General features: G+C 47.4%; 1 long non-coding RNA gene across 2 annotated transcripts; it reads right to left on the reverse strand.

The window, feature by feature from the left end:
• Window positions 1-348: 348 nt before the first annotated feature.
• Window positions 349-6,598, reverse strand: LOC112219194. 2 transcript variants are annotated; one of them, XR_002948758.2, is made up of 6 exons: window positions 6,473-6,598; window positions 5,561-5,759; window positions 5,347-5,391; window positions 5,202-5,263; window positions 5,015-5,074; window positions 349-704 (listed from the first exon to the last, which is right to left on the reverse strand). It is a non-coding gene; the product is annotated as an uncharacterized LOC112219194 (long non-coding RNA). The 2 variants fall into 2 exon arrangements; XR_006079930.1 differs by lacking the exon at window positions 5,561-5,759.
• Between the last annotated feature and the right edge of the window lie 5,648 nt (window positions 6,599-12,246).

Genomic DNA, 12,246 nt, shown 5'->3' on the forward strand with positions numbered 1-12,246 from the left:
ACGTATTTCATTTTTGAAGATGTAAGAAATATTATATAAAGTGGTACCAGCAGATGAATTGTAACACTTTTTGCTTCATGCTATATTTGAGACAAGCTACTGATATTGTTGCAGTGAACAGATGTATGTCATGTACTGTTAAAATTGTGTTAATAAATATTATAACTTTGTATTTATATTATTTAATTTAGCATATACACACACAGTTACTACCTATCCTGATTTATAATGCTATTTACTTTGTTCATGAGAATGGAGACAGACTATACCATATAGACATACTGACAAGCTGAATGTGTTTTGTACATGAAGTTATACCAGCTCCAGTACAGAGATCAGAGACTCGGGTGACTTTACATCATCTTTACTAAACACAATTAACAATTAACACAGCAGACAAAAACAAGGTTTGACCACTCCTCAAAAATGGCTTCACTCCTGCTCCTCAAGAGGCAGACAGTCATTTTCTTGTTGTCAACTGCCTCCACATAGATCATCTCATAATTTCTCTGTAACAGGAATGGTTCCTTGAGAATATTTTCCTCTTCATCCAGGCCATCATACAACCGTAGTTCTTTAAGTATTGTAATGCGGTCTTCCACTTCCATCCCAATTACACTAGGGAGGGAAACAGTTCCTTAAAATGTTTGGAGTTCGCACCACCTTGCTGCCCCTAGTGTGTCCCTTAGAAGAACATCTGCTTCCTTGAAGAAAAAGGAAGAATAAATATTAGAGTAGTGCCTGATGATCAAGTCAAATTTACACCCCACTTTCACAATACCACCATGCAAACAAAAGCCACTATTACTAAAGGGGTTTTCAGTGATATCTATAACTTCTCAACAAGTCATCACAACTTATGTCTTGCCATGTATCAATCAACTATGCCACTCATCATATGAGAGGGGGGGTTTAAGTCTTTAAACATTGGTTTAAGACTATACCACTCATCATATGAGAGGGGGTTTAAGTCTTTAAACATTGGTTTAAGACTATACCTGTAACGGTTTTCTAGTGGTGATGAAGGAGAGTCGGACCAAACTGCAGCGTGTCGATTGCGATCCATATTTATTAAGCAAAACGTAAACACGACTAAACACTAAACACGACTAAACACTAAACACGACTAAACACTAAACACGACAAAACAATAAACGTAATGAAAACCGAAAACAGCCTATCTAGTGCAAACTAACAGAGAGTACAAGTAAGACACTAAGGACAATCACCCACGACAAACTCAAAGAATATGGCTGCCTAAATATGGTTCCCAATCAGAGACAACGATAAGCACCTGCCTCTGATTGAGAACCACTCCAGACAGCCATAGACCTTGCTAGACAACCCACTAAGCTACAATCCCAATACCACCACCAAAACCCCAAGACAAACACACCACAATTACAAAAACCCCATGCCACACCCTGGCCTGACCAAATACATAAAGATAAACACAAAATACTTTGACCAGGGCGTGACAGAACCCCCCTAAGGTGCGGACTCCCGAACGCACCTCAAAACAATAGGGAGGGTCCGGGTGGGCGTCTGTCCATGGTGGCGGCTCCGGCGCGGGACGTGGACCCCACTCCTTTAATGTCTTAGTCCCCTCTCCCTTCGTCCCTGGATAGTCCACCCTCGCCGCCGACCATGGCCTAGTAGTCCCCACCCAGAATCCCACTGGACTGAGGAGCAGATCGGGACTGAAGGACAGCTCGGGACCGAGGCAGCTCGGGACTGAGGGGAAGCTCGGGAGTGAGAGAAAGCTCAGGAGTGAGAGGAAGCTCAGGAGTGAGAGGAAGCTCAGGAGTGAGAGGAAGCTCAGGAGTGAGAGGAAGCTCAGGAGTGAGAGGAAGCTCAGGAGTGAGAGGAAGCTCAGGAGTGAGAGGAAGCTCAGGCAGGTAGATAGATCTACCAGCTCCTGGCTGGCTGGTGGTTTCAGCAGATCCTGGCTGACTGGCAGATCCTGGCTGACTGGCAGATCCTGGCTGACTGGCAGATCTGGAAGAGTCTTGTTGACTGGCAGATCTGGAAGAGTCTGGTTGACTGGCAGATCTGGAAGAGTCTGGTTGACTGGCAGATCTGGAAGAGTCTGGTTGACTGGCAGATCTGGAAGAGTCTGGTTGACTGGCAGATCTGGAAGAGTCTGGTTGACTGGCAGATCTGGAAGAGTCTGGCTGACTGGTAGATCTGGCGGCGCTGGGCAGACTGGCGGCGCTGGGCAGACTGGCGGCGCTGGGCAGACTGGCGGCGCTGGGCAGACTGGCGTTGCTGGGCAGACTGGCGGCGCTGGGCAGACTGGCGGCGCTGGGCATACTGGCGGTGCTGGGCAGACTGGCGGTGCTGGGCAGACTGACGACGCTGGGCAGACTGACGACGCTGGGCAGACTGACGACGCTGGGCAGACTGGCGGCGCTGGGCAGACTGGCGGCGCTGGGCAGACTGGCGGCGCTGGGCAGACTGGCGGCGCTGGGCAGACTGGCGGCGCTGGGCAGACTGGCGGCGCTGGGCATACTGGCGGTGCTGGGCAGACTGGCGGTGCTGGGCAGACTGACGACGCTGGGCAGACTGACGACGCTGGGCAGACTGACGACGCTGGGCAGACTGGCGATGCTGGGCAGACTGGCGATGCTGGGCAGACTGACGGCGCTGGGCAGACTGGCGACGCTGGGCAGACTGGCGATGCTGGGCAGACTGGCGATGCTGGGCAAACTGACGGCGCTGGGCAGACTGGCGACGCTGGGCAGACTGGGGGCACTGGCGGCGCTGGGCAGACTGGCGGCACTAGCTGCTCCATATAGGCTGACAGCTCTGGCGGCTTCTTACAGACTGACCGCTCTGGCGGCTCCGGGCTGACTGGCAGCTCCTTGCAGACTGGCAGCTCCTTACAGACTGGCAGCTCCTTACAGACTGACCGCTCCGTGCAGACTGACAGCTCCTTGCAGACTGGCAGCTCCATGCAGACTGGCAGCTCCATGCAGACTGGCAGCTCTATGCAGACTGACAGCTCTGGCTGCTTCATGCAGACTGACATCTCTGGCTGCTCCATGTAGACTGGCTGCTTCATGCAGACTGGCAGCTCGGGCTGCTTCATGTAGACTGACAGCTCTGGCTGCTCCATGCGGACTGACAGCTCTGGCTGCTCCATGTAGACTGACTGCTTCATGCAGACTGGCAGCTCGGGCTGCTTCATGTAGACTGACAGCTCTGGCTGCTCCATGCAGACTGACAGCTCTGACTGTTCCATGCAGACTGACAGCTCTGGCTGCTTCATGCAGACTGGCAGCTCTGGCTGCTCCATGTAGACTGGCTGCTTCATGCAGACTGGCAGCTCGGGCTGCTTCATGTAGACTGACAGCTCTGGCTGCTCCTTGCAGACTGGCAGCTCCATGCAGACTGGCCGCTCTGGCTGCTTCATGCAGACTGGCAGCTCGGGCTGCTTCATGTAGACTGACAGCTCTGGCTGCTCCATGCAGACTGACAGCTCTGACTGTTCCATGCAGACTGACAGCTCTGGCTGCTTCATGCAGACTGGCAGCTCTGGCTGCTCCATGTAGACTGGCAGCGTAGGAGAGGAGAAAGGCTCTGGCTGCGCTAAACAGGCGGGAGGCTCCGGCAGCGCTGTAGAGGAGAAAGGCTCTGGCTGCGCTAAACATGCGGGAGGCTCCGGCAGCGCTGGAGATGAGGAAAGCTCTAACAGCGCTAGAGAGGCGAGGCGCACTGTAGGCCTGATGCGTGGTGCTGGTACTGGTGGTACTGGACCGAGGACACGCACAGGAAGCCTGGAGCGGGGAGCTGCTACCGGAGGACTGGAGTGTGGAGGTGGCACAGGATGGGCTAGACCGTGAAGGCGTACTGGAGATCTTGAGAGCAGTGTTGGCACAGGATGTGCAAGGCTAGGGATGTGCACAGGAGGCCTGGTGCGTGAGGCTGGCACCAACTTCACCAGCCGACTAACACGCACCTCAGGACGAGTATGGAGCGCTAACCCAGGTGCCATCAAATCCCCAACACGTTCCGTCGGGCGAATTCCATGCAAAAAGCACCAACACAGCAACTCCCTCATTTCTCTCTCCTCCAATTTCCCCATTAACTCCTTCACAGTCTCTGGTTCTGATCTCCTCCTTGGCTCCTCACGATAAACAGGGAGAGTTGGCTCAGGTCTGACTCCTGACTCTGCCACACTCTCCCTGAGCCCCCAAGAAATTTTTGGGGCTGATTCTCAGGCTTCCATCCGCTACGCCGTGCTGCCTCCTCATATCTGCGCCTCTCAGCTTTCGCCGCCTCCAGTTCTTCCTTGGGGCGGCGATATTCTCCAGGCTGAGCCCAGGGTCCTTTACCGTCCAGTTCTTCCTCCCATGTCCATTTCTCCAGGTGGTGCAGCCTCTCCCACTGCAGCTGCTGCTGCTCCTGCTGCTGCTGCCTCTGTTGCCTCTCCTGTGGTTCCTGCCTGTTAACACGCTGCTTGGTCCGTTGGTGGTGGGTGATTCTGTAACGGTTTTCTAGTGGTGATGAAGGAGAGTCGGACCAAACTGCAGCGTGTCGATTGCGATCCATATTTATTAAGCAAAACGTAAACACGACTAAACACTAAACACGACTAAACACTAAACGTAATGAAAACCGAAAACAGCCTATCTAGTGCAAACTAACAGAGAGTACAAGTAAGACACTAAGGACAATCACCCACGACAAACTCAAAGAATATGGCTGCCTAAATATGGTTCCCAATCAGAGACAACGATAAGCACCTGCCTCTGATTGAGAACCACTCCAGACAGCCATAGACCTTGCTAGACAACCCACTAAGCTACAATCCCAATACCACCACCAAAACCCCAAGACAAACACACCACAATTACAAAACCCCATGCCACACCCTGGCCTGACCAAATACATAAAGATAAACACAAAATACTTTGACCAGGGCGTGACAATACCACTCATCATATGAGAGGGGGGGTTTAAGTCTTTAAACATTGGTTTAAGACTATACCACTCATCATATGACACCTACCTGTAGTGTGTTTTGTTTTCGCCACGCCTTTTTCCATCTTTCAACCTCACTTCTTCAGACCTTAGTGAGTGAATGACACATATTACATACATTCAATATGAAAATATATTTTCAGATCAGTCTGGCTACAGTGAAACAAGTGATTTTAAGGATGCAAATGAAAGGTTTTATAATGTTCAATACTTACGGCATGGGAAAGTTCTGCAGGAGAACTAGGCACCACCATCGCCTAATTTGCTGCATGTTTTCCTTTGAAAAAGAAAATCACACATTCGGGGATCCCAAAGAACATTATATCCACTAGTGATGAGAAATTCATAATTTATACATACCTCAGTGAAATCACACTGTGCTTCCATTGCAATGTACAGGGCATACTGTAAGTTAAGAAAGAATAGGTTGTTAAGTTTGATAGTTATGATAACAATAATAATAGTAAATAATAATAATACCACTCCGCCCAGGAATATATTTCAGGATGTAAAAGACAGTCCCTCAAGAATAACAGAAAATAGGACTAATATAATATACTGAATAGCATATTACCATCAAAACAAACACCCCACAGTTGTTTGAGAAACCTTGCTTTGGTAGGCCCTGTGGTGTGAACAAGGTACCATTTTCAATACAGGAATGACAATCAAATGGTACAGTTCAGTGGAATCATTTAAAGGAATATCCAACCTGAACATCATCCACACCAAAAGTCCTCCAAGGTCCAGGGGACAAGATCTGAGCACTGTTTCTGTGAACACAGTGTATGTGAAAGTGAAGAAAAAGTACAATTCAACAGCATTTTATACTCCAGCATGCATAACAGTTTTGAACACAGTTGGAACTGAATTAGCCCAAGTATTTTTCACAACATGTATGGGTGTTGCTGGACCAGAAAATGTATTTTCGACTGCAAACACACCATTTCTCACATCAATGCACTCACATGCCAAAACTCTTTCCTTGGACACTGTTTCAAAGCAATGTGTATGCTTTCTTCGTAAATATGTTTTGATGTTTGTCTTATTTAACTTAAGTTTGCAGTGTGGACAAGTTACAATTACTTTTCTTGACCTGCAATGTATGTTGGAACCAGGAGATTTCATTATTGTATTTACTATGTTTAGGCCGTGTAGACTCGCTATGTGTAACTAAGGGAATGGCATTAACGATACGCATTTAGAGCCAACCAAACACAACAAGCCATACATTGAAGAAACACAGAAAATCAATGATCAAATCGATTACATAACTTTACTGTAAACCTAGGCTTACTGCTAAAGTAGGCAAATTTGTCCAAATAAGATTCCCTCATTGTGAGCAATTAGCTAGCCCACATGCAAAAGGGTGCTAATAACGCTATGCTAACATCGGTGCGGTAGTTGGTCATATAAAAATATACCACTGCACTGGTATAACATGAATATTACAAAGTACATTATGCATGATGACAGTCTCACTTACTTCCATGGTTTATATTTTTATCCATATAGGTTAGGTTCGATTAAGATTCGCTTTCGTTGACGTTGATACCTTCGACCGTTTACCTCAACTTGGGTGACCTTGAAGGAGAGGGGAAGAGTTTAAATTAAATGTGTTTGACTCCACCCACATTGAGCCCGACCCGCCGTTTGACTCAGCCCAGATTGAGCCCGGCCCCAAACTGCAAAATGCAGTCAGGAGCTTCTCAACTCCAAGGTCCTCTGATTAAGCTAGTCCCGTGCGAAACGACATCACTGTGTTTTGAGAGCAATGTCTGAGTTTGACAGGTGTTTGAGCAAGAAAACAATAACTGATTCGATAAATTGAACAAAGTGCTGCGCATAGCCTATATAGGAAGGGCCTACATGTAACCTATCAACTTTCACAGTGATTGCTTTTATTTATATGTTGTGTGTGTATGAATTGAATACTGCCAAATCATCAGTAGAAAAATATTGTGCCTATTTAATGTAACCCCTGCTCTTAATAGATGGCAAAACTTCATACAACTGGCCTAAACTTTTGGAAATTATAAGTTAACTTTCTCATCCATAGTGCACTGTTTAGCTCACATCTGAAGGTTGGTGGGCATAGACCTCTACTGCGGATCGCTAAAATATCCTAATGATTATGATCAAACTTCCACAATTCAAATATTATGGCGACACTATCAGGGCTGGCCCTAGATGTTCTGTCGCCCTAGGAGAGGTAAAAGTCTGCGCCCCCCTGCCATCCTCCTATTGTCGTGGGCCACCGAAAACTTTAGTTGCCCCTCATTGCTTTGGAATTTCCCCTCATTATTGTCATATATATATATATATATATATATATATATATGTATTCATACACATAGCTCATATATTATACAGCGCCAAACTAAACCGCCTGACTCAAGTCATTTTACGTACCCCTGCTAAAACAGGAACCAGCTCACACACCCAGCCCCCCTCAGCTCTTTTGTCTCACGACCCCAGGAAACACAGACATTCCATCGCACGAACACACACACCCAGCCATAAAACTGCCCCTCTCAGTTCTCCCTACCTTACGATCCCCTGACACACAAATACCTTCTTGCATAAACACACACACATCATCCCCCCTCTACTGGTCGGGTGCCCAGAGCCGAAGACTCTGCTTTGCACCAAAGGGGCTCCTGCTCTGGCTAGAGCAGGTCCGCCTCCAACCCTTCGGGACCATTCAGAAGACCAACACGACAAGACTCCACCTACATATTCCATGTATAAAATCTGCTGTAACCAATGTCTAGGTCCCCTTTTCACCTAACTCCCTACTGAGTTATGCGAATAGGTCCGTGCACGGTAAAACGGCAGGACAAGATATCTTTGACCTTAATAAACTGCCTTTTGTTTCAACTGAAATCCACTCTGTCCAGCGTCCGTGATTTGGTCTCAACTCTCCAGTATTTTAACACTAACATTATCCTGATGTGGCCCAGCCTGCACTAACATGTCCTGTAAAGAGCCATTCATATATTTTGGCCACTCGGGATCTTTTATGTTTTTTGTCTGGGAGTCGGATTTAGCAGCAGCACCACCACCACTGCCATCTGGGACGGGGAGTGACGAGTCTGGGTCCAAGATAGTAGGGTATTCCCTGGCATTGTTTGGAGGTGTGGCTTGGCCTGGTGCGACCACCTGTTCTTGTCCAGCCAGAGAGCTGTCATCATAGGTGGAATCATTTCATTTTTATTAATGTTTCACAATTGGATAATCCCATATAAACACACACCTCACCATAGCTACCAAGGATAGTGGGAATGGGTTAGGGGTGGGAACTGCAGCAACGCTATGAGCTGGTGGCTGGGGTGCCGCAGGCGGTGTAGTAGCTGATCATTGGCGCCGGAGAGTGGCAGCCAATTGTCAAAATGCCGACCCAAATTCAAGTGCCGCCATAGCCCACCTAATCAAATCAAATCAAACTTTATTTGCCACATGCGCCGAATACAACAAGTGTAGGCTTTACTGTGAAATGCTTACTAACAAGCCCTTAACCAACAGTGCAGTTCAAGAAGAAGAAAATATTTACCAAGTAGGCTAAAATAAAACGTAATAATAAAAAGTAACACACTAAGAATAACAATAACAAGGCTATATACAGGAGGCACCAGTACCGAGTGAGTGTGCAGGGGTACAGGCAAGTTGAGGTAATCTGTACATGTAAGTGTACGAAGTGACTACGCATAGGTAACAAACAAACAGCGGGTAGCAGCAGTGTACAAGGGGGGGTCAATTGGGGTAGAAGCTTTTGAGGAGACTTTTGGTCCTAGACTTGGTGCTCCGGTACCGCTTACAGTGCGGTAGCAGAGAAAACAGTCTATAACTTGGGTAACTGGAGTCTCTGACAATTTTATGGGCTTTCCTCTGACACCGCCTATTATATAGGTCCTGGATGGCAGGAAGCTTGGCCCCAGGGATGTAGTGGGCCGTTCGCACTACCCTCTGTAGCCCCTTGCGGTCAGATGCCGAGCAGTTGACATACCAAGCGGTGATGCAACCGGTCAGGACGCTCTCGATGGTGCAGCTGTAGAATCTTGCCTAATTGGATGGCCAGCCCTGAACACTATACCAAAGATGGTTTGGTAAAGTTTCGAAACTTGGGAACCAAGCTCGAGTTATCAGTGTATCCCTGTTATTGCCTGGACTTGTTGAAAAAACTCCAGGATTCCATCATAGCTGTCAATATATTGAAAAAAATAAAGAATTACAGGGGCCAGTTTGGAAAAAATCCCATCCGGAATCGTCCTCTGGAATAACAGACATTCTGGGTTAATAATTACACAATTAAAAAATGTATATATTTGACCTTTTATTTAACCAGGTAGCCAAGATAACCTGGCCAAGATAAAGCAAAGCAGTTCGACACATGCAACAACACAGTGTTACACATGGAATAAACAAACATACAACAAATAATACAGTAGACAAAGTCTATATACATTGTGTGCAAATGAGGTAAGTTAAGGGAGGTAAGGCAATAAAATAGGCCATAGAGGCGAAGTAATTACGATATAGCAATTAAATACTGGAGTGATAGATGTGCAGAAGATGAATGTGCAAGTAGAGATACTGGGGTGCAAAGGAGCAAAATAAATGAATAAAAACAGTATGGGGATGAGGTACTTGGATGGGCTATGTACAGGTGCAATGATCTGTGAGCTGCTCTGACAGCTGGTGCTTGAAGTTAGTGAGGGAGATGAAAGTCTCCAGCTTCAGTGATTTTTGCAGTTCGTTCCAGTCATTGGCAGCAGAGAACTGTACGGAAAGGCGGCCAAAGTAGGAATTGGCTTTGGGGGTGATCAGTGAAATAAACCTGCTGGAGCGCGTGCTGTGGGTGGGTGCTCCTATGGTGACCAGTTAACTGAGATAAGGTGGGGCTTTACCTACCAAAGACTTGTAGATGACCTGGAACCAGTGGGTTTGGCGATGAGTATGAAGCGAGGGCCAGCGAACGAGAGTGTACAGGTCGCAGTGGTGGGTATTATATGGGGCTTTGGTGACAAAAACTGATGGCACTGTGATAGAATGCATCCAATTTGTTGAGTAGAGTGTTGTAGGTTATTTTGTAAATTATGGCGCCGAAGTCGAGGATCGGTAGGATAGTCAGTTTTACCAGGTTATGTTTGTCAGCATGAGTGAAGGGTGCTTTGTTGCGAAACAGGAAGCCGATTCTAGATTTAGATCTGGAAGGAGAATTTACAGTCTAACCAGACACCTAGGTATTTGTAGTTGTCCACATATTCTAGGTCAGAACCATCCAGAGTAGTGATGCTGGACGGGCGGGCGAGTGCGGGCTGCGATCGGTTGCAAGAGCATGCATTTAGTTTTACTTGCATTTAAGAGCAGTTGGAGGCCACGGAAGGAGAGTTGTATGGCATTGAAGCTCGTCTGGAGGTTAGTTAGCACAGTGTCCAAAGAAGGGCAAGAAGGATACAGAATGGTGTCGTCTGCGTAGAGGTGAATCAGAGCATCACCAGCAGCAAGAGCGACATCATTGATGTATACAGAGAAGAGAGTCGGCCCGAGAATTTAACCCTGTGGCACCCCCATAGAGACTGCCAGAGGTCCGGACAACAGGCCCTCCGATTTGACACACTGAACTCTATCAGAAAAGTAGTTAGTGAACCAGGCGAGGCAATCATTTGAGAAACCAAGGTTGTTGAGTCTGCCGATAAGAATGTGGTGATTGACGGAGTCGAAAGCCTTGGCCAGGTCGATGTAGACGGCTACACAGTATTGTCTCTTATCGATGGCAGTTATGATATCGATATTCTCCATGGACTTTACAGTTTCCCTGAACTTTTTTGAGTTTGTGCTACAGGATGCAAATTTCTGTTTGAAAAAGTTAGCCTTAGCTTTCCTAACTGCTTGTGTATATTGGTTCCTAACTTCCCTGAAAAGTTGCATATCACAGGGGCTATTTGATGCTAATACAGTACAACACAGGATGTTTTTGTGCTGGTCAAGGGCTGTCAGGTCTGGAGTGAACCAAGGGCTATATCTGTTCCTGGTTCAAATAATGTTGAATGGGGCATGCTAATTTAAGATGGTGAGGAATGCACTTTTAAAGAATAACCAAGCATCCTCTACTGAAGGGATGAGGTCAATATCCTTCCAGGATATCCGGGCCAGGTCGATTAGAAAGGCCTGCCGCAGTCATCCCCCTCTTCAAAGGGGGAGACACCCTGGACCCAAACTGTTACAGACCTATATCCATCCTGCCCTGCCTATCTAAGGTCTTCGAAAGCCAAGTCAACAAACAGGTCACTGACCATCTCGAATCCCACCGTACCTTCTCCGCTGTGCAATCTGGTTTCCGAGCCGGTCACGGGTGCACCTCAGCCACGCTCAAGGTACTAAACGATATCATAACTGCTATCGATAAAAGGCGTCTTCATCGACCTTGCCAATGCTTTCGACTCTGTCAATCACCATATTCTTATCGGCAGACTCAGCAGCCTCGGTTTTTCTGATGACTGCCGTGCCTGGTTCACCAACTACTTTGCAGACAGAGTTCAGTGTGTCAAATCGGAGGGCATGCTGTCCGGTCCTCTGGTAGTCTCTATGGGGGTGCCACAGGGTTCAATTCTCGGGCCGACTCTTTTCTCTGTATATATCAATGATGTTGCTCTTGCTGCGGGCGATTCCCTGATCCACCTCTACGCAGACGACACCATTCTATATACTTCCGGCCCGTCCTTGGACACTGTGCTATCTAACCTCCAAACGAGCTTCAATGCCATACAACACTCCTTCCGTGGCCTCCAACTGCTCTTAAACGCTAGTAAAACCAAATGCATGGTTTTCAACCGCTCGCTGCCTGCACCCGCACACCTGACTAGCATCACCACCCTGGATGGTTCCGACCTTGAATATGTGGACATCTATAAGTACCTAGGTGTCTGGCTAGACTGTAAACTCTCCTTCCAGACTCATATCAAACATCTCCAATCGAAAATCAAATCTAGAGTCGGCTTTCTATTCCGCAACAAAGCCTCCTTCACTCACGCCGCCAAACTTACCCTAGTAAAACTGACTATCCTACCGATCTTCGATTTCGGTGATGTCATCTACAAAATAGCTTCCAACACTCTACTCAGCAAACTGGATGCAGTTTATCACAGTGCCATCCGTTTTGTCACTAAAGCACCTTATACCACCCACCACTGCGACCTGTATGCTCTAGTCGGCTGGCCCTAGCTACATATTCGTCGCCAGACCCACTGGCTCCAGGTC

Source organism: Oncorhynchus tshawytscha, linkage group LG01, assembly GCF_018296145.1.
Source record: "Oncorhynchus tshawytscha isolate Ot180627B linkage group LG01, Otsh_v2.0, whole genome shotgun sequence".
Classification (NCBI taxonomy): domain Eukaryota; kingdom Metazoa; phylum Chordata; class Actinopteri; order Salmoniformes; family Salmonidae; genus Oncorhynchus; species Oncorhynchus tshawytscha.